The sequence below is a fragment of the Amphiprion ocellaris genome, chromosome 22, assembly GCF_022539595.1.
Source record: "Amphiprion ocellaris isolate individual 3 ecotype Okinawa chromosome 22, ASM2253959v1, whole genome shotgun sequence".
NCBI lineage: Eukaryota > Metazoa > Chordata > Actinopteri > Pomacentridae > Amphiprion > Amphiprion ocellaris.
In genome coordinates, this window is record NC_072787.1 from 673,985 (window position 1) to 690,729 (window position 16,745).

A 16,745-nucleotide genomic window follows, 5' to 3' on the forward strand; every position below is an offset into this window, starting at 1 on the left:
AATTTAAGCTTCTTGTGTTATCAGCTCCAAACAACAACTTAAAAAGCGGATGTATTTAATAATGTTGTGTTAATACAGGTGAACCGTCAGTGTTGTCTGATAATGGATGCACCCTGTTAAACCGTCCGTTGAGCCGGTTGAACAAACCTCCTAAGTGTGTCACATAGAATACTCAATACTCGCTCGCACATGCACAGCCAGAAAACCGTTACCGGTTCGACCGGTTAACGGAACCGTTTCTGCTGTTAGACCTCAGGGAAGAGTTGAGAACTTTGGGGATTTCATTAATACTGCAGAGGAGGTAAGTTAATAAATAAGCTAGCCAACAATTAGTTAACTAAGCTAAATATTAGTAAAGTCACGACTGACTCTATCATGCCAGCTCAGCACATACCATGGCTCGAAATTTTGTCATATCATTCTAGAAATTGGTCAGCTCAGTCTTCACTCCTTGACAATGACAGGGTGTGAAGATTTTGACATTTCATAAAATGCTGTTGCCGTGACAAAGTCATTTTTGACAGGTTAAAAATTCTCAAAACCTCGCCAAAATTTCCACACATATCTGGACCGGTGAATCATTTGATATTATAGGGGGATTGCACATGATTGTGGCAAAAGGGCTCCATAGCGCCACCTGGAAAATTTCAAACAGCCAGTATGTCACCTAGAATTAGCGGCGGCAGGCTATCTGGGGAGCCGCCCCAACCTGAGCACAAACATGCTCCAATCTGTCTCAAACTTTACATGTGTGATCAGACTCCTGCCCTGATCACATCCATATGCTGATATACAGCCACAGTCATAGCGCCACCTGGTGGATAGACAGGAAGTGGTGTATAACTAGCCTGTACATGCTCCAATCTGCCTGAAACTTTACATGTGTGATCAGAGTCCAGTCCTCGTCACATCCATAGGCCGAAATACATTCTCAGTCACAGCGCCACCTGGTGGACATGCTTGGATTTGCCGACCAGCAAGGATGCGAGGACCTGTTCAATGCTGCTTGCAGCTTTAATTGGAATTTATTTTTCTTAAGAAATGTCAGATTGTTCATAATGTTTTGTAAAAAGATAATTCCTTAAATGTGAACATTTTGAGAATGTACTTTTTTGCACTAAAACAAAGGAAAAATTTGGAGTTGTGGTTGTTTATAGGTTATTATGCTGTGATTTTACTGGTCTGGAACACTGGAGATCAAATTGGGCTGAATGTGGAACCTGAACTAAGATGAGTTTGACACCGTTGGTCTAGATGGTTTCTCCATAATACTGCAGATACTGCTCTATACCACAAATTATTTGGCAGCATGGGTTTCCACTGGCCAGACTAAAAGTACATTGTTCTACCACTGTAGTGAAATAAACATATTGTAGTGTTGAGATCAGTTGGTGTGTGCGATATCTCATGTGTGGAAGGAGAGAGAGGAAGTGTTTGTGCTCATCAGTTCGACATCAGCTTTACGCCGGGAGTTTTCTCACATGTGCAGTTAGCCCTGCAGGGAGCAGGATCGGCTTCTAGTGTAGGCGTCTGGTGACAGCAGAGAGAACAGGCCTTGGGCCTTTCTGTGGGTTCCACTGTTGGAGGTTACCCCAGAGAGGAGGGGAGGAGGAGGACCCTCTGCTACTGAGCCAACAGGCACAAGAAGAGGAGATCAGTTCTACTCAAAGAGGTGTTTTCACATCTTGGGGTAAAACGACCGTCAGCCAATCAGGGCTCTGTTTTAGGAGCTCAGGGGGTCTGACAGGAAAAACAAGGCTTTTCTGGTCTTATGGCAGATTTTGCAGTTAAAAATATATAACCGTCACCGCTCGTGGTGTCACAGATTTAGGAGAAATTAATTCAAAGTCAAGCTTTCACGCCTCTAAATATTAGCTGTGTCTTATGTCAAAGGATATAGCCCACAAAAATGCAGCGTGATACAGATTTGGTTATACAGATTTGTGAACTCACTTGAAATGTCAATAAAAATGCCATATTGTGATGTGTTTTTTCTTCTTTCCATGATCTGTAATGGCTTCTAAAGGATACTTCCAAAGGTCCATAAACCTGGTCCAGCTGTAGCATTGGCTTTTACACTAATACATGGAAGCACTGTGCACCTCTGAGTAGGATGACATCACTGGATAGAACTTCTGTTTTATGATGTGAAAATGCTTTTATTAAGGTTTGGTTAGGTTTAGGCACAATGGGACTTGGATTAAGGATTTAAAGAAAGGTGTTGGTTTGGGTGAAAATAAGCACTTATTTACAGCATAAAGGTTTTGGTCTACAGTGCTGTCATGGTTAAAAGAAACCAACACTGACTGCTGATAGAAACTGAGGGACGAACGGCAGTCTCTTTTCTTACAGTCAGTAGCTTTGTTGACCCATTACAGTATTAGGGGCGCTTTTTTCACTTGGATGCAAACACAGAGCAATTTCAATTGACTTTATAGGTTTTCTTCTGAGAGCACTGTCTGGGTTACAGACACCCTTAACAGATGCCATAGTTTTCTCCACGGCTTTGTTTGTAATTTGAAGTTTGAGCGCTGCTGATCTTATCTAGCCTGTCCTGGTTTTTTGTGTTTCTTTGTTCATTATTTGTAGTGATATCAGGAAAAGATAAGCACTAGCAAATCCCCCAGTGTCATCACTTACACTCATGAAACACAAAGTTAATAATGCGAAAGAATTAAAGAGTGCCAGCTTGTTAAAATATTATATGTTGATGTACTGACTGATTATTTATGACCATCCATTTATTCCACAGACTGCACAAAACAACAATAATGAACTCTGACTCATGCTCCACTTCATCTGTTTTAGCACTCACATGCCAGCTGTGGTTTCATCATGTTTGGAGTTTGGCCTGGTCCATCCTCTTCAAGTATGCATGGGTTTTGTGTTTGGCAGCGAATTTTTGAAAACCACTGCTGCTTGCATGTCCTTCCTGCTAGCTTTAACAGGTCTGGCCAGTCAGCTCTGACCTCACCACGTGAATAGCTTCAAGCTGCATTTATTTGTTGTTCTTTATCACAACATTTCCCCAAAAAATGGAGACACTCAAATAAAATTCCAGCATGTTCATGACGCCAGAGCTCCTGTGTCTGGCACTAGCAACCACACCCCATTCAGAGTCCCATAGATGGAGACATCTGGCGGGTTTTGAGGTTTAGTCAAACAGTAAGTGAACCTCTTGACAGTGACTGCATGCTGGTCGTACTGAGCCACATAATGTGATGTTTGGAGGAGCAGGCTGTTTACTTTACCAGGCAGGTGCTACTAATGAAGTGACCACTGAGTGGATATTGCACTGAGGAAAGATCCAACAGTCTACCGCTCTGAAAGAGAGTCACAGTGTTTAGCTTGCAGGACATGTCGGTTTTGTCAAGTAGTATCTCTGGCTTTCTCTAAAGCAGAACCTATGCACCCATCATTTACCACTATACCAATATTATACTAAACTGTATAAACCTGGATATCTGACCTCCAAAACCCACCAAACAGCATACATAACACAAAATCTGAATACTCTCATGTTGAGACATCTTCAGAATAAATGAAATGTAGACGTACAAAGAGTTTTTACTTAACATGAATGTACACCTCACGGACTGAAGGAGTAAAGACAGGAAATAGTACTGGATTTTGGTGTAACTAGTAGAAAAACAAACAAGACAAAACTACAACATACATTTATCACGCAATTATTTATACAGGGATGTAACCAGTGCCAAAGCAAATTTTAAAGCAAAAAACAAAACAAAACAAAAAAAAACAATATTGAACTGAAGCACCATAGATGGATTAGCAACCAGTAAGACCAAGCCTGCATTAACTGTAAAGATACTAAAATGCTTAAAATATATCAAATAATTAAATTCTGTGTGAATAATCTGAAAATGTGGAAGTGCCAGTCAAAAATCACATAATGCTCCCAACAGGATTTAGAGTGTAATACAAGAAGAAGTTGAAATGGCTATAAAATTCAGGAAGAAAATTAAACACACGAATCAGACATACCGAAGCACTGGTTGGTGAGTAGTCCAAACACACTAAGAATACTCCTCAGGGGTCTAAAAGCAATCACTGAAAGAGTGACCCAACAGCTGACTGATTAGGGTGCATACCACATGGGTGGAAATACCCTATAGCTAGTCCCTGGTTTGATTTCCAGCTGGTTGGACCATTTTCTCCCTGCCATTCCTTTACTCTCTTTACCAGCATGTGCTGTCTTTCTCCCTTAAAACACTAAGATTGTTGAACACCTGAGCTCTGCTGTCCAGAGACTCAGCCACCACCTACATATAATGGGCTTATTTCATGTCTTTTTGCTGACCATCTGAGACAAGTAACCTATTATTAACCCCACCGTCCCACCCCACACTGCCTCACCATGCTGTGGCTGAAAGAAGCACGTGATCATGTTCTGTAGTTCTGCAAAACAACCTGCACACTAGTGGCTCACTGGTGGGGTAGGGAGGACAAGGCTGTGTACAGAACATAAGAGAAGCAGTTACTCCCCCAAGGAACATGGCAGTTATGTGACGATCAGCGTCTTTTTGTCTGACTGTTAGCAACATTACTCAAAAACAGACTAACGAATTTGGATGAAATTTTCAGAGAAGCTCAAAAGTGGCACAAGGACCACCTGATTAGATTTTGGCAGTGATGCGGCTTATAGTCTGGATCCACGGATTTATTAAAGATTTCTGTATTACAAGATAGCGGCATAGCATCACTGTAACCATGACAGCAAGTGAACACTACATCAGCTGCCTGCTGACGATCACATGATTGTGATCCTACTATAAATCCACCGCTGTGGACTTATCCATCAGAAATGATCCAAGGAACAACTGATTAAATTGTGGGGGTGTTTCTGAGTCCCATCAATTCCCACCGTCCGCTACATATTTAGGTCACGTGATTCGGTATCTGTACATAACGTACACATGCAGAACACATGCCTGTGCTCAGTGCAAGGTCATTTTGTTTGTGGGTATATCTACATTAAATGGCCACATTCTATGGTGCCATGATTTTCTGAACATCAATCATTAATAAATAAACAAATGCTGCATTTCCAAAAACAGAAATGCATCTTTTCTGACGGTGTTATGTGGGGGAATGAGTGGCCTTGGTGGACTACTGCGCTCTCTGAATGCTTTTCTAGTTTACCAGGGTACTACGTAATACACGTAATAAAACACGTTCACACATACTGTAAAATGTACTTTTTTCTTAAGACTTTTCATATTCTTACATGTTTTTCTGTTTGACCAGTATTGACATTGCATGGGACCCGTTACGGGGGGAGCTGGGGAACCCAGGCGCAGACACAGAGAGGCTGGCAGAAGTGTGAATTAAGGAAAGGCTTTTATTTTACCAGAGAACTAAAACAATACATTAATGGAAAACTGAACTGGGGGGAAAACAGACTAAACCAAACCACTAACAAACACTATGAATTCAAGAACGGAAGCTCACTAAACTAGAACTAACAAAACTAAGCAAAGGAGGGGTACTTACAAAATGAGGGAACTGAACAGAAGGGGTAGGGAAGCAGGCTGAGGAAATCTGGGGTGAACGGAGATGAGACTGGAGCTACTGGCTGGGGACAAAACAGGGCAAGCGAGAATCCAAAAGAAGAACTGAGTCCAGGGTGAGGGAAATCCAGTGGAGGTGAAAACAGAGTGCAAAAACAGAGTGCAAAAGCAGAGGGCATGTGGGTCGATGATCCGGCAGGGAGTGAATGAATGAGCAGGGTTTAAATAGTGGAGGTGAGGTGGAGAACAGGTGAATGGTGTGAACTGATTGCTGCAGCTGAAACTCATTGTAGCAATCAGCAAGACAGAGTGCTGGCAGGTGAAGCAGGGAGAGCAGGAGGGTGAGAGACAGGGAGAGAGAGAGACACATGAGGGAGAGGTGACAGACAGACAGAGGGAGCCAGAGAGAGACAGGTCAAAACAGAAACAAATCAGGACTCAAGGGAGAAAGGAGGAAAAAAGAGGAAAAAGGGAAAGAAGGGCAGGGGCTAGAGCAGGATCCTAACAGGACCAGATCAGTAGAATTACATTTGTAAAACTGCAACCAGTAAACTATCTATGGAGAACCCTTTTTGCCAGTCAGGGCTAGGTTGATTAGCTTGCAGGCCCTGAGGCACACAGTGAGCCTCAACTGAGCCTTCCATGGTTTCAAGTTCATTTAATGCACATTAGTTTCAAATTGCTGTAAACTACATTTTTATCTTAACAATGGATCAGAAACAAACACATGTATGTGAAAGGAGATGCTCATAGCAACAGATCCGCAGAAAGCTATCTGCCAGTATTGAAAAATGATTTTGACACTACAAAGTTATGGCTGAAATGGGGGTTTGGGGGCCTATTAGAATCTGAAGCCTGAGGGCAGGTGACTTCACCCAGTCGGTAATCCACCCCGGCTGCCAGTGAGTGAGAAAACAGATGCACATACTCCTTCACGACACTGTCAAACCTCACCTAGGAACCTTTTAACGTTTGGCATTTTCAGCAAGCAAAGTAAGGAGCTGGATTTATTATGGAGTCCCTCAACAAACTGTAGGTTCTGTTTGTGGAATGGATCAAAGTTTCATTGTGAACTTGACTGAAAGAATCATTGTAATCTGTCAACAAGCATGGTTAAGGAAGTGTTCTATTATCTTTAGGTGCTCAAACGTTGGCTTTAATAAGAACATTTCTCAGGTATGTCTCCAAACCATTCTGACCCCATCAGAATGCAGGCAAGTGTAATATTAACAGTCCTTTATCAGGGGAATTAATGAAATTTGGTCAGAGCTGATTGCCCAGATAGAAAATTATAGAAGCATTAAGTGTCCAGCTTGGAAGCAGAGAAGTCCAGGAGGCTTTGGGTATAAACACTGTGGGAATAAATATTGTTTGGGACTTGTATAGCTGTAAAACTGAGACCCTGAATTGGCCCATATTTTATGACATGGGCATACACTCTGTACTACATTAAGAAATTAATTCTCTGCAGAAAGAAAGATGCTGGCCCTCTGAAGTCAAGCTGGACTCATTTAGTTGGATATGATGAATGGCACCAGTTATGACAAAACATACAACCTACATATCATTTGTGCAGCGCCTGCAAATGTTATATTGCTCTTTATGGCTAATTCAAGCAGAGCACAGTCCACCAAATAAATCATAGTAAGTTGCAGCTGTTTGCATGAATTATTGAATTTAATTTCGTAAGGCTTGTGTTGTGACACCGTAGTGTTTGACTTGTGTTTAAAATGAAACCACAATAAAGAGCTGCTCACTGCTTTGCTTATACTCTCCATGGGTTTTTCTCTTCACAGCATCACTCATCTCTTACCCATGTTGCTGCTCTTCCTTCTCTACTTACAACATATTTTTAATTAGTATTTGTAGCTGTTCTAGGGTGTAACCCAAATAATGTGGAAACACCAACCCGAATATGCAAAAGATATCCTGCTTTTCAGCTTTTATTATATACACGATTAAACATGATTAAACTGAAACTCCAAACAGCAGTGAAGTGTTTTTCTTTCTACCACTGAGTCCTCTTGACCTCCACACTAATGCAAGCTCAGCCAAGATGTCATTAAAAAGAAAATGAGGATAATTAGCAGAAAACAATGCATGGCCTCATCTAGTATTCTTCTCTTTGAGAAGTCAGACAGAACTACCAAGCAACACTTTCTATGAAAAATGGAAAGTATACAAATTGTGGAGTTGAGGCAACTGGTTTTAAAGAACATCTACATGCTCATTTTTCATTCTGTACACATAATCACAGAGTTCTGTTGGGAGAGGTTCATACAGGCAGGTTCTAGAAAAGATATAGTCTTACATGTAAGTAAAAATGGTTTTGCTTTGTTAAAAATTCTACTGTTATCTGTCCAAATGAATTTGAAAATTTGGTTTAGATGGGAGCTTCACAGTGGTTTGGTGGTTAGCACTTTGGATTTACAGCTAGAAGATCCCAGGAAAAGGCTGATTTCTGTCCAAGCCTTCCTGGGATCTTTCTGCATGGAGTTTTCACGTTCTTCCTGTACATGTGTGGCTTTTCTCCAGGTTCTCCAGCTTCCTCCCACAGTCCAAAAACATGCTGAGGTTAATTGGTGATTCTAAATTGTCTGTAGGTGTGAATGTGAGTGTGATTGTTTGTCTCTATGTGTAGCCCTGTGATAGACTGTTACCTGTCCAGGTGTTTGAGGAAAATTTATTTTCTTTATTTATGATACATATATTAGATGAGTCAGGATTCATCACCCTGGTAAACCAGAAAGTGGAGGAGAAGCATCAAATATATTATAAAAGTCATATTTTTCCCAACCTGTGCTATTTACCTGAACCCAACTAAGTGGATTTGATGCCTAAACTTTACAGAGATTCTAATGAGTAGTTATTGTTGTGGAAGTGTCAACCAAAACATGGAGGTCTTCCTATGTAAATGGTCTGTTGCTGGCAAGAAAATACATTAGAATACTTTCAAAGCTTAAACGAGATTCCAGTTTAGTTGTAGATAGTTCTGCATAGCCAGACCATGCTGGTGGTAAGTATTGTCCTTAAAATGACTAATTCACAGAAACAAAAACAAAAAACATGGCAGGGTAGGGCAGCAGCCTTCTCATGGGTCTGAAAACACTGAAACAGCAAACAATCAAAAATGGACACAGCTCTATAAAGCGTAAAATGCACATCTATACCCAGTGTTCTCTCACATCATGTGGGTGCAGCTAAGTTGAAAGTCCCACCAATGAACTAGATAGGGTAAATAAGTTGCTTACTGCGTGATCTAAATTCCCTAGAAAACTTGAATGTTTGAGCTTGGTGGGTTGCTAGCAGGGAGGTTGTTGTTTCGGTTTCCTCTAGGTAAGGAGATTTTGTAGAGACATGTGGAGAGTGAAAGGCAGAACAAGGCTACGTCAAAGGTGTGGCCAGTGGCAGGTTTACACCCACAATCTATATCTGGTGAGTCAGACTAGTTGTATATGAATGTCATTTTTGAGAGACAGCATTGCACAGGGCCATTCATGTGCTTCTACTGACTGCTAAAGCTCCACTAGAGTCCACTTTCTCTTTCCAGTGGAGACAGAACCTACAGGAGTGTCTCATGGCTGTTGGGTCTGACTACCACCCCTACTTGGCTGACCACACCTCCTGCGGTCATTGCTTCCTCATATCTCTGTAGCGTGGACTTCTAGCTAATTAGGAAGATTTAGTTACCCTTTAAGTTTTTATTCTCATGGCAGGAAGTGTCTAAGATTCAAGTACAAGTAACATGTATGTTGCTTCAGCTGTTTTCTACCTCCAAAGATTAAAGTGTCTCATCACTGCTCATCACTGTGTCCAGTTAGACGATCATAGAGTCATTAACTCTTGCTGCGACTTTGCTGAGAGACATGATAGACTGTATTGGAGCCTGGTCAATCATAACTTGCTGTCCTTCACAGCTTGTAATGCACACAAACTGCACGTGGTCAGAAAAATGGTGTCACTGTTTCTCCTGAAATCACCAAAAACATAATTCCTCTTTCGCTTCACCGTGTCTTGCAGTTCAACCTCAAGGGCACGTCAAAGTTGTCAAAATAAGCGAAAGAAGGCATCAAAATTCTGACACACTACTCTTGAGGTGTCTGAGATGGTGTATCATTTGTGAGCTGTTGTAGAATATGAGGCTAGCTTTTATCCCAGACACCCTACATCTGTCAAATTGGGCCATTATTTGCCAGCTTTTCCCCTTATATTTCAAATAAAATCACTCTTGCTGTCTTCTCAGTCTGCTGTCAGATATGGTGCTACAAACTCAGCAGTGCAGCTCAGTATGCTCTTCAATATATGAAGGCTAAGAGTTAGTCTAAAAGCAGAATAATTAAAAGTAATTAAAGTAAAGACAACTGCACACCATATCACAGTGACACTTGACCTTTTGCCTGCAACATGAGTAACGACAGGAGGTAAACGAGGCTGGTACATATGCATAGTCCAGATGATTTATGTTCCCTGCCACTGCAGGAAGTACTGTTGTGGTGGTCAGAGTGATGGATGGTACATGAGCATTTGCTTTCACCACCAGCAGTCCAGGTTCATATCCTGTCTCATGCTAGTAGTCAAGTTGGACTTACCTTCGCCTTAACCTTACCCATGTTTTCATAGTTGCTACAGACTAGAAATGAGGGGTCCCATGCACACACTCCATACTAACGAGGCTAAAAGTATTTTGGAGCTTTGAGCTAAATGCTAAGACTAAAAGTAGATGGATATTTACATAAGATAGATTTTTGGATACCTGAGCACAATGTCTACAAGTTGACATTGTTGTTCCAGTACCATGCACCACATCCTAACAGCACAGCTTTGACTCAGTGAATTTTTATGCAACCAATAGGCTGCTTCTGATTGGAAATGGCAGAAGCAAGTGACATAACATAGTATGATATTGTGATAAAAACATTGTTGCTCAATTTTAAGTACTTTCATTTTTAAAAAACAAACAAACAAACAAACATATTTTTATGTAAGATTTAGATTTTGGCCAAAAATGTTCAAACCAATATGCAGGTTTTATATACAATTCTAAATGGTCCTGGCAGTTTCTGCCATGTTCTACAGCACTCTGAATGAACGTATCAAAGAGCTTGGTCAGTTTGCTATTAGGGTCAAACACAGACAGACAGAGTTGTGTATTCTGGCTGCTCATAAGACAGGAACAGGCAGGAATGGCTACAGCTTAAAGCATCATCTAAAAATACAAGTTGTTCCCCAGTGTGGAGTAAGAGTGGTCAAGTGAGTGGCCAATAAGAATCTAAGGATCACTGTTAAGATCATCCTGATGAATCTGAGCAATTCTGGTTGAACATGTCAGTTAGACACTCCAGCAGACACTGACCAGGGCTGGTTTCCAGCCTTGCATTGGATGCTGACAAACACAGAAAGCTTACCTGGACAAAGAAGAAAACTGTTAGTTGGATGGGATGAAAATTAAGCTGGTGAGACACAATGAAGGACACGGATTCAACCCAAAGAACAGCATTTCCACAGTGTAGCATGATGGTGAAAATGTAGTTCTCTGAGGATGTTTTTCAGTCGATGCACCAGGCAACCGAGTTAAAGTAAACAGACTCATGAGCAAGGACGATGACATCAAGGTTCTGGTAGAAAACCAAAGACAGTGCTCTGAAACATACAGCCAAGCTGATCAAGAATTGGATAATGAAAAACAACATCAACCATTTGGAGGGCCCCAGCCAGAGTCCAGACCTGAATTTCATTGAGGATGTGTGGAGATAAGTGAAGACCAGAGTGAATTCAAGAAAATCTTAGAACATCAAAGAGCTGGAGATCATCACCAAAGAGGAGGAGAGCAAATCCCAGTAAAGACATATAGGAAGCTGGTTAGCGATTCTAAAAACTGTTTGACTTATGTGTTGGCAAGCAATTGCTTTGCTTTGTTTTCTATGAAAGGATATTAACAGCGCTGGACATGGTATTTTCAGATTCATATATATATATATATATATATATATATATATATATATATATATATATATATATATATATATATATATATATATATATATATATATGAATGAATGCATTTTACCCTGAAAGGTAGCTGCTCACACCATCTCTCCAGTTACCTTAGGTAACCTGACACCTGGAACACCCACTAGCAGAATGAAAACAAAACCACATTGTTCTCTCTTTCCTCCTGGCTCTCTTCTCTCTCCATTATAGAACTGTATGTTGTGATCTGTTGTAGGATTATGTCATTGTGTTCTAACCTGTTACTATAATCAACTGACACATTACATACATCTGAATTCGCCTCTACACAACCACACACACGGACAGGACACTCAAACCTCCTGCTCCAGCCTCTTTAATTCTGTCTGAACTCATGGATTCATGTCTGACCACAGGATAAATGCAGAACAGAGACACACACATTGTCTTTGGTGCACTCCTGACACATGCACATACCTACACAAACTCTTTAATTCCCATAGAAGTACATATATTTAGATTATTAACATGCATTTTTCTTCTATGTTCTTTAATAAATGTTTTGTGGGGTTACAGTTCACACTAATATAATGTTGCATAAGTGTGATTGCTGTCAGCCTTTACTATGTAGAAGTCTAAAATCCTGCAGCCCAATTATTCATTGTAATCAGAATAACAGATTTATCGTTTGGTGCTTTTTAAAGTTTGATTAGTAAGACTGACCTTTGGTTCATTCTGTTTTCCTTCAATTGAAGGTGGTGCCTTAATTTTCAATTAATTACGGAGATTATTTTAACATCCTGTTGCATCTACATCTCTGATATAAAGTCTTACTGCATTTTGTCACTTGTTTCATTTACAGTCAGAAGAAACCTCTTGCTCATGTAAAAAATCACAATGAATCACAATTTGGCATGGGTATGAATCATATTTCCCTTATCTGTATTTGGGAAAGCTTTTCACCAAATTTGGAAACCTTTCTTCCATTTCAACCACAGATGCAATAATTAAGTTGGCTGCTGATGCTGGGTGATAAATCCTGGCTTGCATTTGCTGGATTTGGTGCCGTTCAAGACATCACTGTCCAAACCAAACTTGGCAAATATTTTCTTCATGCACAGGGGTTTAATGTTTTACATATTTTGGAAACACACTATTATCTAAAATATATTTTTTTTGCTGTAATGTTAAGAGTTCTCTACAATGGAAACACAGTTTGCTTTGTACTTGAGTAACTTTCTTGTTGATTTGTTGTATAATGCATACCCCTATAATATGTCAGAATTATGCAGCTATTTGCACACATCAGTGTTGTGCTTTGCACACTTGTATGGTTCGCTGCTTTATTCAGGTGAATGATTTCCTGTAAGACTGCAGACTGTTTTGGTAAAGTATCTAATCTCATTGTAAATACAGGAATTGTGTCACTGTAAAATGTTTACACACTTGCTATTTTATTTTGTCAAGTTCGACTTTATATCGAATGATAATTCTAGTCATTGCTCTGTCTCTCCTTAACCAGTGCCTGAGACTGGCATTCACTGGGAGAGCTGTGCTGAGAGCCCATTTGACTTCCTGAAAAGAAAAGGACTGCAGCTCATAATTGACAGAGTGCAACAGGATTTGGTAGGATTTATAGCCATCTGAGCACATCGTTGCTCTGATAGCCCACACTGTCCGACCAGCTCTCAGATCCACAGGCTGTCCAACAACATCTCCGACTCAGTGCTGAAGCCTCATATCAACGATCACAGCTCAGCATTTGACAAAATCCTTTTAATTTTTTACTGTCTCTGCATGTTGAAACACTAAGCACGTGCTCTAAGTGATTAAATACATGAGAGCATGAAGTAATTATTCACGAAGAGGAAGGTAGGGAAGCATTGACTTGAGTGGTGTAGGTCAAACTGAAAACAGCAAGGCATTTTAAGAAGCTGCTGGGCCAAACAAGTGGCCACCCAAGTGCGGAAATTAGTAGCCTTTTGTGCCTGACAATTACGCACTTCAGCAAACACACACACAAAAGTTTCCCTCTGCTACATCACTCAGACACACACAAACACACATGAAGATGAACGTTGTGCAGTCACAGGTGCAGAGCCAGTCAGGAGCCACGATGCATGTTAGGGGGATACCGTCATCCCGCCACTTGAGGATCTCAGAGTGGCCGGAAGAGCAATCCAGAGCCAAGAGGGGGCCTGACAAGCCAGATTGACCTTGTCTGCACTAACAGGTCGAGTAGAATAAATGACAGAAAGGTGAACATCAGTCTTTAGGGCCATGGCAGATTTAGGAGTGATGATTTCCACCCAACCTCCCATGTGCAACGAGGGGCTTGGCATTCTCTGTTCTGAGGCTTACAATCCGTTAGATTCTCATTCAGCAAAGCCGAGAGTTTTCTTGGCCACGCTCTCACCTGCAGGATCGTACATCAGATACAGCTCATCCATCTTGCTAAGGCATGGGCCCAGTGGAAATGAGGTGGACGGACCACAGGGATACTTTAAATGGGAGAATTGGACAAGGTGGGGGAAATCGAGAATGGGAGACGTAGCAACACAAAACCAAAAGATTAAAAAAAAGTCCAAGTTTAAAGGAGCAGTGAGAATGATTTCTTCTTTTCCAAAGCACAAAATTACTGTAATAAATCAGCTGGGCATCGCTAGCTTGAGCTCAGCAATCACTGAGTGATTCCTGACTGTGAAAATCCACACTTTTAGTCTGGATTGTGTCTGTAATAGAACTATAGGTCTTTTCAACTTTTCACCAACTAGGGTAAGTGAATGTACCCAGGGCTACTGCTGCAGTGCTTTTCTCCATTCCTTGCATTTCTAAATACAAAACAATAAAATCACAGAAGAATAAGTAAGAATTGTTGTTTTGTAGTTGTGGTATCAGCAGAGCAACAGTTTGAGGAGTGAGATGTTATAACCAGGGCTGATAATGAGGGATGAATGAAGCACATTATGCAAGCTCAACATATTTTGGCACTAAACCTTTCACCAGAAAAAGAAACGTGTGAGGGCATGAACAAAGTGGTCCCTTTGTGTCCTATAGGTCGAGCCCTCCATGAACGGGGCTTGTTCTGATGCCTACTGAGGATGCTTGATTAGGATCTGAGGAGTTCGGAGTCTCTGTCCAGGAGTTGTTCCTAAGCAGTTTCTGTGATGTTTTGGGATTCATTGTGCCACTGGGGAAGGCTGTTGCCATCTGGGAGTGCTGTTGCCACGGGCAGGACTGCTCGGTCTATAACAACCTCCACACGTTTAGGGGGAGGTGGAGTATGTGTCAAAGTAACATCCATATAAATACATGAAACCGAGGTTTTCCAGCAGACTATTGCATTGTAATGAGATGATCAGTGTTCCTCACTTCACCTGTCAGTGGTGTTAATGTAGCACTCGATCAGTGAAGGTATGACATGTAGACATGGTATGGATTAGAATCAGACCAATAGGAATGTGTGCTGGTCCTGAACCATTTGTTTTATAACATTTAAATTAGACTTCCATGGCTTGGTGCTACTGTTACCATGAAAACTCTGTTCATGTCTGTGATACTCACACTGCCAGAAGGAAAATTCTGCTGTTCCACCTCCAACTGTGTAGCAGTAGCAGTTTTTTCCCCCTATCAGCCATAGTGTGATAGCAGGGTTGACCTTAAAATCTGGGAGACATGTGATTTTAATGAATCTTGTGCCAGGTGTTAGCTTATAGCATTTCAGTCAGCATCCCTGCAGTTCACTGTACAGAATAATCCACTGCTTCTTTTGCTGAATGTAATCATCAGGACCCTTATAGCCCCCAATGGTTTAATTAAAATAATAGTGCTGTTGACAAAAAGAGAGAAGGCAGCGTTACTTTGTGCAGACAACAATTGTATATATTTTTCAAATTCATAAAAAAATCTTAATTTATCCTTTTTTTGTTTTCTCTGTGGAAGCAGATAATGTACTGAACAGTGATTCATAAACTGAGGTATGAAACCATACATTTTGTTGGATGTTCAAATTAAACAAAGAATTAAAATGAAATAAAATGTTCATTCTTAAAGTATGTGTTTTTGCTTTCAGTGTATGGATATCAAATGAAAAGAAAATATGTATTTCAACTTCTTCAGGTTGAATTGCTGTCAATTGTATTTAACGTACTTTTTCTTTTTGGGTAAATGGCAACAGCATAGTGAGCCACAAAAACAACATTGGCTGATGATCACTTTATAAATCTGCTGTTGAAAACTTGCAGAATGAAGCCCTTAATAGAACTAAGAACAGTCAATTTGGATGATATTTCTCTGTGTTTGTCAGAGAAATGTGATTGAATAGAAAAAATATCCTCCATGTTCAAAAAATCTGCAGTGTCTAATATGTAATCAGAGGAACGGCAGCTAATCAATACTGTACCTAGTCTTTAGTTTAGCAAGCATGTCAAATTGACCTAACATTGTTGTGTGTAATCCAGGTTTTGTTTGGCCAAATAAGCTTTACTGTTAGCTCAAAACCAGACTCTTCACAGGAATATGACTCAGACCTTAGAAGCAGTAGTTTCAGATGTTCAGCTGTGATTGAGGACAAAGTTTGTGAAAGCAAAAGAAGGCAATAATCTCACATGGAGCTGATATACTCCAACCTGCACTCACAACACTCAGGCAGGCCTTTATCACTCTCTGGAAACTCAGCCTTTAATAAACTCACCGAATTTGCATTACAGACACACAATTAAGCCTTGTGGTAAGAACGTAAATATATAACAGTAATTACAAATGAAGGCAACAGCACAGAAATGAATCAATCAAGCTGTTCTCGTTTTAAGATGCAGCATGTGTCGGCTGTGCGGGAGGACGGGACTCCTGCAGGACGCATCCATCAGCCCAGACAGCACCAAACCTGCGACGATGGTAAACAAAGCACTGCTGAGAAACACAGCACTGACAGACATTATGAAATCCAAACTAATAAGACATGAGGAGCTGACACCCAGGGGACAAGCCACATGCACAATAATATTTGTATGTAAAACTACACTTGACAAATGTCTTTAAATCAGAGACCATCTAGTGTTTAGATATACACCACCGTTCAAAAGTTTCGAGTCACTCAGACAATTTCATGTTTTCTATGAAAACTCCCACTTTTATCCATGTGCTAACATAACTGCACAATGGTTTTGTAATCATCAATAGCCTTTCAACACCATTAGCTAACACAATGTAGCATTAGAACACAGGAGTGATGGTTGCTGGAAA